General features: G+C 42.2%; 1 pseudogene; it reads left to right on the forward strand.

The window, feature by feature from the left end:
• The window catches only part of LOC121564671, a 29,874-nt pseudogene extending 23,547 nt beyond the window's left edge, over positions 1-6,327 (forward strand).
• The last annotated feature ends 1,771 nt before the right edge of the window (positions 6,328-8,098 follow it).

Genomic DNA, 8,098 nt, shown 5'->3' on the forward strand with positions numbered 1-8,098 from the left:
AGTAAAAACAAAGAAAAACCCTTGAATGAGTCGGTGTTCTAAAACTTTTGACCGGTAGTGTATATAAATATATTAACAAAAATATTTTATGGGGGATTGGAAATTATGCAGACAATTACATTGATGGAAGCTACAATCTATCTGCAATATTAAAGCTGATCTACCCCCTACAAAAAAAAAAACGTGAGAGTGGTGTGGAGCCTTTCTTCCTTTCGGCGACGATCTTAGATTTGGCTATGAGACCGCTGCTGACATGACTGCCGCTGAGAAAACAGGGGAGGTTGAAATACCATCACTAATTGCTAATTGCCTAGCAGAGGTGAAGAGCACACCTGCCGGTACTAATTGCTGATTCCCTAAGAGAGGAGAAACCACTCCCCCCTCCAATACAGCCAGTATGTAAACATACTTGGTAATAAATAAATAGAATAGTGCAGTTGTGAAATGGCAGCAGTGGTATGGTGTAAGGTGCATGAGTCTTTGGATGGAGGTATTTAGCAGTCTGTGAACTTGGAGATGTCTCTGGTAGTACTGCTGGACTGTAAATGATAGAACAGTTCACCATGTTGTTATAGGCTTTCTTTTGATGGTGCTGAAAGTTTATTTACTGTGCTGCCTTCTGGAGTGAAGACATCTGAGCTCTACAGCCTAGGGATCACCACCCTTTTCTTGTCCCAGGGCTCAATACTGCCAAACTTGTTTTACACTGCTTTTTTTCCAGTGTGATAGTTAATGTAGCTACCACGTTAGCTAGCTTGGATATCGATCAAATATTTTACCAGGCAGAGAAATTAGCAGTAGCTACAACATTATTACAAGACAATGTACCTAACATTGCTACCTTTCTGGCAAACAGCATGAATACGTTTTATTTCAGTGTAAAAACAAAGATTTATATACAGTGTATATCTTTTTTTACCTGTTCTGAAGACATTGGAAAATGGAATAGATTAATCTTCTTTTCAATCTTGTCTGTAAACTGTTATCGCATCCACTATCAGTTAAAGATTTGCAGCAGCCTAGACTGTTCAGAGAGGATGTTGTTACTACGTCACTCCCAGCCGACTACCCATGAAGGGGGGGTGTTCTGGGAAATTGTAGAAATCAAATCTAGAAAAAAATCTGCATTCTTGTCAGAGGGGTCACTACAAAACATCTGTACACACATAGTTATGCAGTGCAGCTGTAATTCACCACAAAATCAACATTTTTGGTCAATTAATTAGCACCCTCCCCAAGGCTCAGTGTTGTTATCCTCACAAGGGATAATCCTCACAAGGGATGATCCTCACAGGGGTGACAATAATTTGACCCCTTGAGATTTCTTTATTACTTAAACAAAATATTTTTCTATGAGCAATTGTATTACTATAAAAATAATATACTGTAAGTTCCCGATAGTTTTTGTTGTTGCATACAATATAAACTACTGGTCAAAAGTTTTAAAACACCTACTCATTCAAGGGTTTTTCTTTATTTTGACTATTTTCTACATTGTAGAATAATAGTGAAGACATCAAAACTATGAAATAACACCTATGGAATCATGTAGTAACCAAAAAAGTGTTAAACAAATCAAAATATATTTTACATTTGAGATTCTTCAAATAGCCACCCTTTGCCTTCATGACAGCTTTGCACACTCTTGGCATTCTCTCAACCAGCTTCATGCGGTAGTCACCTGGAATGCATTTAAATTAACAGGTGTGCCTTCTTAAAAGTGAATTTGTGGAATTGATTTCCTTCTTAATGCGTTTGAGCCAATCAGTTGTGTTGTGACAAGGTGGGGGGTGGGGGGAGGGGGGGGCATACAGAAGATAGCCCTGTTATCATGGCAAGAACAGCTCAAATAAGCACAGAGAAACGACAGTCCATCATTACTTTAAGACATGAAGGTCAATCAATACGGAAAGTTTCAAAAACTTTGAAAGTTTCTTCAAGTGCAGTTGCAAAAACAATCCAGCAGTATGATGAAACTGGCTCTCATGAGGACCGCCACAGGAATGGAAGACCCAGAGTTAACTCTGCTGCAGAGGATAAGTTCATTAGAGTTACCAGCCTCAGAAATTGCAACCCAAATAAATGCTTCACAGAGTACAAGTAACAGACACATCTCAACATCAACTGTTCAGAGGGGACTGTGTGAATCAGGCCTTCATTGTCGAATTGCTGCAAAGAAACCACTACTAAAGGACACCAATAAGAAGAAGAGACTTGCTTGGGCCAAGAAACACGAGCAATGGACATTAGACTGGTGGAAATGTGTCCATTGGTATGGAATCCAAATTGGAGATTTTTGGTTCAAACCGCTGTGTCTTTGTGAGACGCGGTGTGTGTGAACGGATGATCTCCACATGTTTATTTCCCACCGTAAAGCGTGGAGGAGGTGGTGTTATAGTGTGGGGGCGCTTTGCTGGTGACACTGTCTGTGATTTATTTAGAGTTCAAGGCACACTTAACCAGCCTGGCTACCACAGCATTCTGCAGCGATACACCATCCCATCTGGTTTGGGCTTAGTGGGACTATCATTTGTTTTTCAACAGGACAATGACCCAACACACCTCCAGGCTGTGTAAGGGCTATTTGACCAAGAAGGAGAGTGATGGAGTGCTGCATCAGATGACCTGGCCTCCACAATCACCCGACCTCAACCCAATTGAGATGGTTTGGGATGAGTTGGACCGCAGAGTGAAGGATAAGCAGCCAACAAGTGCTAAGCATATGTGGGAACTCCTTCAAGACTGTTGGAAAAGCATTCCAGGTGAAGCTGGTTGAGAGAATGCCAAGAGTGTGCAAAGCTGTCATGAAGGCAAAGGGTGGCTACTTTGAAGAATCTAAAATATATTTTGATTTGTTTAAAACTTTTTTGGTTACTACATGATTCCATATGCGTTATTTCATAGTTTTGATTTCTTCACTGTTATTCTACAATGTAGAAAATAGTAAAAAAAAAAATGATTAGGTGTTTCCAAACTGATGACTGGTACTGTATGTAAATGTGATATTTCCGTTTTTAATTTTTAATAAATTTGCAAAAAAACTGTTTTTACTTTGTAGTTATGGAGTATTGTGTGTAGATTGATGTGGGGAAAAAAACAATTTAATCAATTTCATAATAAAGCTGTAACGTAAAGGGGTCTGAATACTTTCCGAATGCACTGTATATCGTTAATAATCATCTCTCTCCTATCTCGTCCACTCACCTGCCTCCTAACTCCTCCCCATCTGTCTCCTAACTCCGCCTCTCACCTGCCTCCTAACTCCTCCCCATCTGTCTCCTAACTCTGCCTCTCACCTGTCTCCTAACACCTCCCCTCGCTTGTCCTCAGATACCCTGACCTCCAGCGGAACCCTGGACCCCTGGTGGAACGCGTGTCAGTCTATGGCCACGCCCATCTGCTTCTCCAGCCTTCTCTTTTGGCTTGGGACCACCTCCTGCTTCAAGGTGAGCTGCTATTTTGAGATGAGACTAGTTAGGGCCCTGCTACCCGGCACCGGCCCAACAGGACCCATTGCTATGCACCTGGTAAGGGCCGGGCCTATTTTTTCATCAATAACTAGGGCATGGGCCGGGCTCGGTAGCATTTTTAAGAACGACAAAATTGATAACTAACATTTTGATCCTGGGGAGGAGAGGAGGGTTGGGCGAGGAGGGTAGATCGTAATAATGTCATTAATCAGTCTTTGTTCTGTCCGAGGTGTACCACGCCCTTCGTAAGGCCCGCCCCCCAACAGGAAGTGGAGTTCTTTCACCCAGTCTACCTGCTTGAGCTGGACAGGTTCTGGCGTCGCCGCGGGCAACGAGCCCCACGGCTCTCTTCTGGTATGATGCTGGCCAGCACTGCTCTGGAGATTTGTGAACAGGTGTGTGTGTGTGTGTTGCCTCAGAAGAGGTTCCCGTCCAATCTGAAGTTTCCATGTCCTTGTGCAGGAGTGTTGGGACACAAATGAGGAAAACATTGAATAGGACCGGCGCAAGCACACACCCTTGCCTCACACTAGTGTCTACTCCAAAGGGTTCAGACTCCTGACCACCAACTGTTATCCTGGCCATCATCCCCTCATGGAACTAACACAGGATGTTCACACATTTCCCGGGGCAGCCATGCTGCAGGAGGACCTTCCAAAGGAGTTCACGTTGTACTGTGTTGAAGGCTTTGGAGAGGTCCACAAAGCCCATGAATAGGTATTGTTTCACTGCACTTGTCCTGCAGTTGGCGTGCACTGAAGATCATGTCCACGTGCTTCTGTTCTTTCTGAAGCCGCACTGGGACTCTGGTAGCATCTGCCACAAAGCTTGAATCTGAACGAGTACTTGAGCTTCAGTACGTGGATGATTGTGCTCTTGTGGCACATACCCAAGAAGCTCTACAAGCCACCCTCACAGCAGCTGTACAGACAGCTACAACTGGGCCGTCGTTCAGCAGGTGGTCAGAAAAAGCGTCTAAAGGACCAATTGAAGACTTCACTAAAGAAGTGTGGGATAAACCCTGCCTCCATGAACTGTTGCTGCAGACCGGCCTCTGTCATGAAGGAGTGCAGTTGGCTGAGGAGAAATGTACTGAACGATGCCTGGCAAAGTGACAGAGAAGACATATGTCCATGGCTGCACTGGCCTCAACGACAGTGTGCATCCCGCATCGGATTATACAGTCATCAGCGAATCCACAAGCATTAGAGGTCATTAGAAGTCATTATTGGATGCGATCGACTACCTTAAGAGATTAAGTGTGTGTGTGTGCGCGCGTGCATGTATGTTTCTAAGTCTTTATCTCTCTCTGTCAGGTTCATCTGTACGGCTTCTGGCCCTTCCGTCTGGATCTATCCCAAAATACTTTGCCCCATCATTACTATGACAACGTTGGTCCAAGTCACTTCATGCACACCATGCCTAAAGAGTTCCTACTATTACTACAACTCCACAGCCAGGGGGCGCTACAGCTACATGTTGGACCCTGTACACCTAACAAGCGGATGGTCGGGGGGGCAGGAACATAATTATAACAATTTGTACACTGCAAATTGACCACAACTAAGCCCAAAAAGAGGTTGTATTTGAAAATAACAGTAATTTCATACCTTGATTACACTGAGACACAGTATGGGCCCCCATTGACTTTGTTTGTCACTCTCACTCAGATATCATTAACATTTACATTTTAGTCATTTAGCAGACGCTCTTGTCCAGAGCGACTTACATCAGCAATTAGGGTTAAGGGCGTAAATCATTGCAAAATCTGTAGCATTGCAGGAAATTAGCTTTAAAACGGCAATAATGTATCTCTGCCCCATGGCAAAATGAGTAGAATTGCATGAAATGTGTTATAAAATTGCAAAATGTTCTCTCCGCTCCATTGCAAAATGTGTAGAACTGCAGAAAACTTACTGGGGGGCCCCCCAACCAAATCTTGCGTAGGGCCCCCAAAATGCTAGAGACACACACACACATACACACGCATGAAGAAATCCAAATAGAAGTATAACATTTTAATGTTTCCAATAAAATGCCTGTACACCCTAACCCCTACACCCTAACCCTTCACCATAACTCCTACACCCTAACCCGTGTTAATACAACTCCACAGCCAGGGGGCGATACAGCTACATGTTGGACTCTGTCTAACCTACATCCTAAAAAGTTATTTATACATTATTTGTATGCTGTGGTTTTATATTTTATTGGAAACATTAAAATGTTATACTTCTATTTGGATTTCCTTACTGTATGGTTTTAATTTATTTTTCTATAAATGATTGATCCAATTATTTCTTCATGCGTGTGTTTGTGTGTATGTGTGTGTGTGTAATACAGGATCAGATGTTTCATATATGAAGATTAAGGTGAACAGAGCCCTATACTACGAATATGGTTTGAGGGAGTTAGTGAGGTAACTTTGGTCAACCCTGAGTTCAACTCGGGATAACTGGTGACACAAAAGTAGCTCACCTTTTGCCAGGTACATTTCTATGGCAATGAATCCTTCAGAACTAACCCGCTCTGGGGCAGGCTATCTCAGGGCTAACTACACTTATCCTGAATGAAGTGTTTGAGATGTGAGTTGAGGAACAATCATATTAGATTCCCTCCCTCTTGCAAAGAGTGCATCATCATCCCCTCCATGTTTTTGTGTTAAAAATAGTAACATTAAAATGCCTATTACTTTACACATTTAGTAATAACAGGATGCATTTGCAACTTGATGCACAGTAAAACTTTTGTATGTTAAAGGGATACTTCGGGATTTTGGTAATGAGGCCCTTTATCTACTTCCCCAGAGGCAGATGAACTCGTGGATACCATTTTTATGTCTCTGTGTCCAGTATGAAGCTTTAGCACAATGAATGGAAGTCTATGGGTATCTGTTAGTATGCTAGCATGCTCTTTGCCAAAAAATCCGAAGTATCCCTTTAATAAAATAATAGTATCTATAGAGGTGTAGAAAAAGGTGCTCTTGAATTGATACACCACACCAAAGCACACCAAAGACAGCATTAATGATACATAATATAAGAATGGTGGCACTTCTAATAGCCTATTTCACACCATAGCCTGCTGAATTTGCAAGATAACTTTTCTTTCATTTTGATTTCGGCAAAAATAAAAATGTGCCACTGACTCGCCTATGGATTAATGTTTCAGCGTTGTCTACTGTACATGAAGAGGTTGCCTTCGACTAACCTAACATACCAGGCATAAGAGAAACGCCTGAGCGGAGTTCCCACGTCCGGTTTTCAGAAGAAAATGAAGCTAGGTTGAAAACCCTAGCCACATGCGACATGAATGTGCAGTTACAAGCCTGGCTCGAGCAAGCTAAAAAAAAGCGATGGGTATATAATCAATATCCAACTTCGTAACATGGATGAAGCCTGAGCTGGAATGTGAAGCTAACTTAGATAACTTCAGAAAAGCCTGAGTACATCTAGCTAGATTCGTAGCCACACCACTCAGGTTCATATTGATGAATGTTCTAATATACACAAACTTGCAGCACCCCGCCATACGGCGGTAAATCATTGCATCTGATTAATTCCATTCGATGCGATTCCATTTTTTGAGGACTGCCACCATATAAATACATTTTATTTATACTATTTATAAGCTATTGTCAACTTCCTGTCTATGGTTATTTTGCTCACTGATCAATGTCAATTGCTCACTGTCATCCTAATGTGTGCAACTATTATTGATGTCGCACAGAAAAGTTATTTAGTTGCAAATGCAACTAGGGCCATGTAAATAGGCTGATTGTTAGGCTACTCCATTTGAATCCATTGGTGGCACCTCGTGTGGCCGGCAGGGATGTAGCTCAGTTGGTAGAGCATGGCGTTTGCAACGCCAGGGTTGTGGGTTCGATTTCCCAAAAAAAAAAATGTATTCACTCACTAACTGTAAGTCGCTCTGGATAAGAGCGTCTGCTAAATGACTAAAATGTAAAATGTAATTTCAAAAGCAGGTTAGGCGTTAATTGTCATGAGTCTTGTCCTGGAGGCAGAACTGAGCAATTTCCCCTTAAACCAGCTGCAAAGTCAAAATTGGCTATGTTTTCTTGGTCTTAATTTAGCAGGTTAGGTTAGACATTAAATTTGGTTTAGGTTTAAATAAGATTTTATAACTTTGTAGCTGTGCCAGCTAGTGACCACTCTGCAGAGCTGCCTCCAGAACATTATTCATTATCAAAGTCAGCGCAAAATTGTAGGAAGAGATCCTCCCGCAGCTGAGAAGCTTTTGGTATTATAATATACCACAGGAAGTTGGTGGCACCTTAATTGGGGAGGATGGGCTCGTGGTAATGGCTGGAGCTGAATGGTATGTGTTTCATGCAATTCCCATTCTCTCCGTTCCAGCCATTATTGTGAGTCGTCCTCCCCAGCAGCCTCTACTGTAATATACAGTAGATAACATGATATCACATAAAATATTGGCAGTGGCTCCTGATCCCGTGGTCAGAACTTTTTATTTCTGAGGCTCTGTATCCGTGAGTCTGCAAAATCTCGCAGTATCTTGTTATTTTGGATCGGGTTTTGACAAACAGGACGAACTAGACTGAATCTTTATATTGATCCTTGATGGCTGAATAAAAACATCTGACTAACACA

This window comes from Coregonus clupeaformis, chromosome 17 (assembly GCF_020615455.1).
Source record: "Coregonus clupeaformis isolate EN_2021a chromosome 17, ASM2061545v1, whole genome shotgun sequence".
NCBI classification, from domain to species: Eukaryota; Metazoa; Chordata; class Actinopteri; order Salmoniformes; family Salmonidae; genus Coregonus; species Coregonus clupeaformis.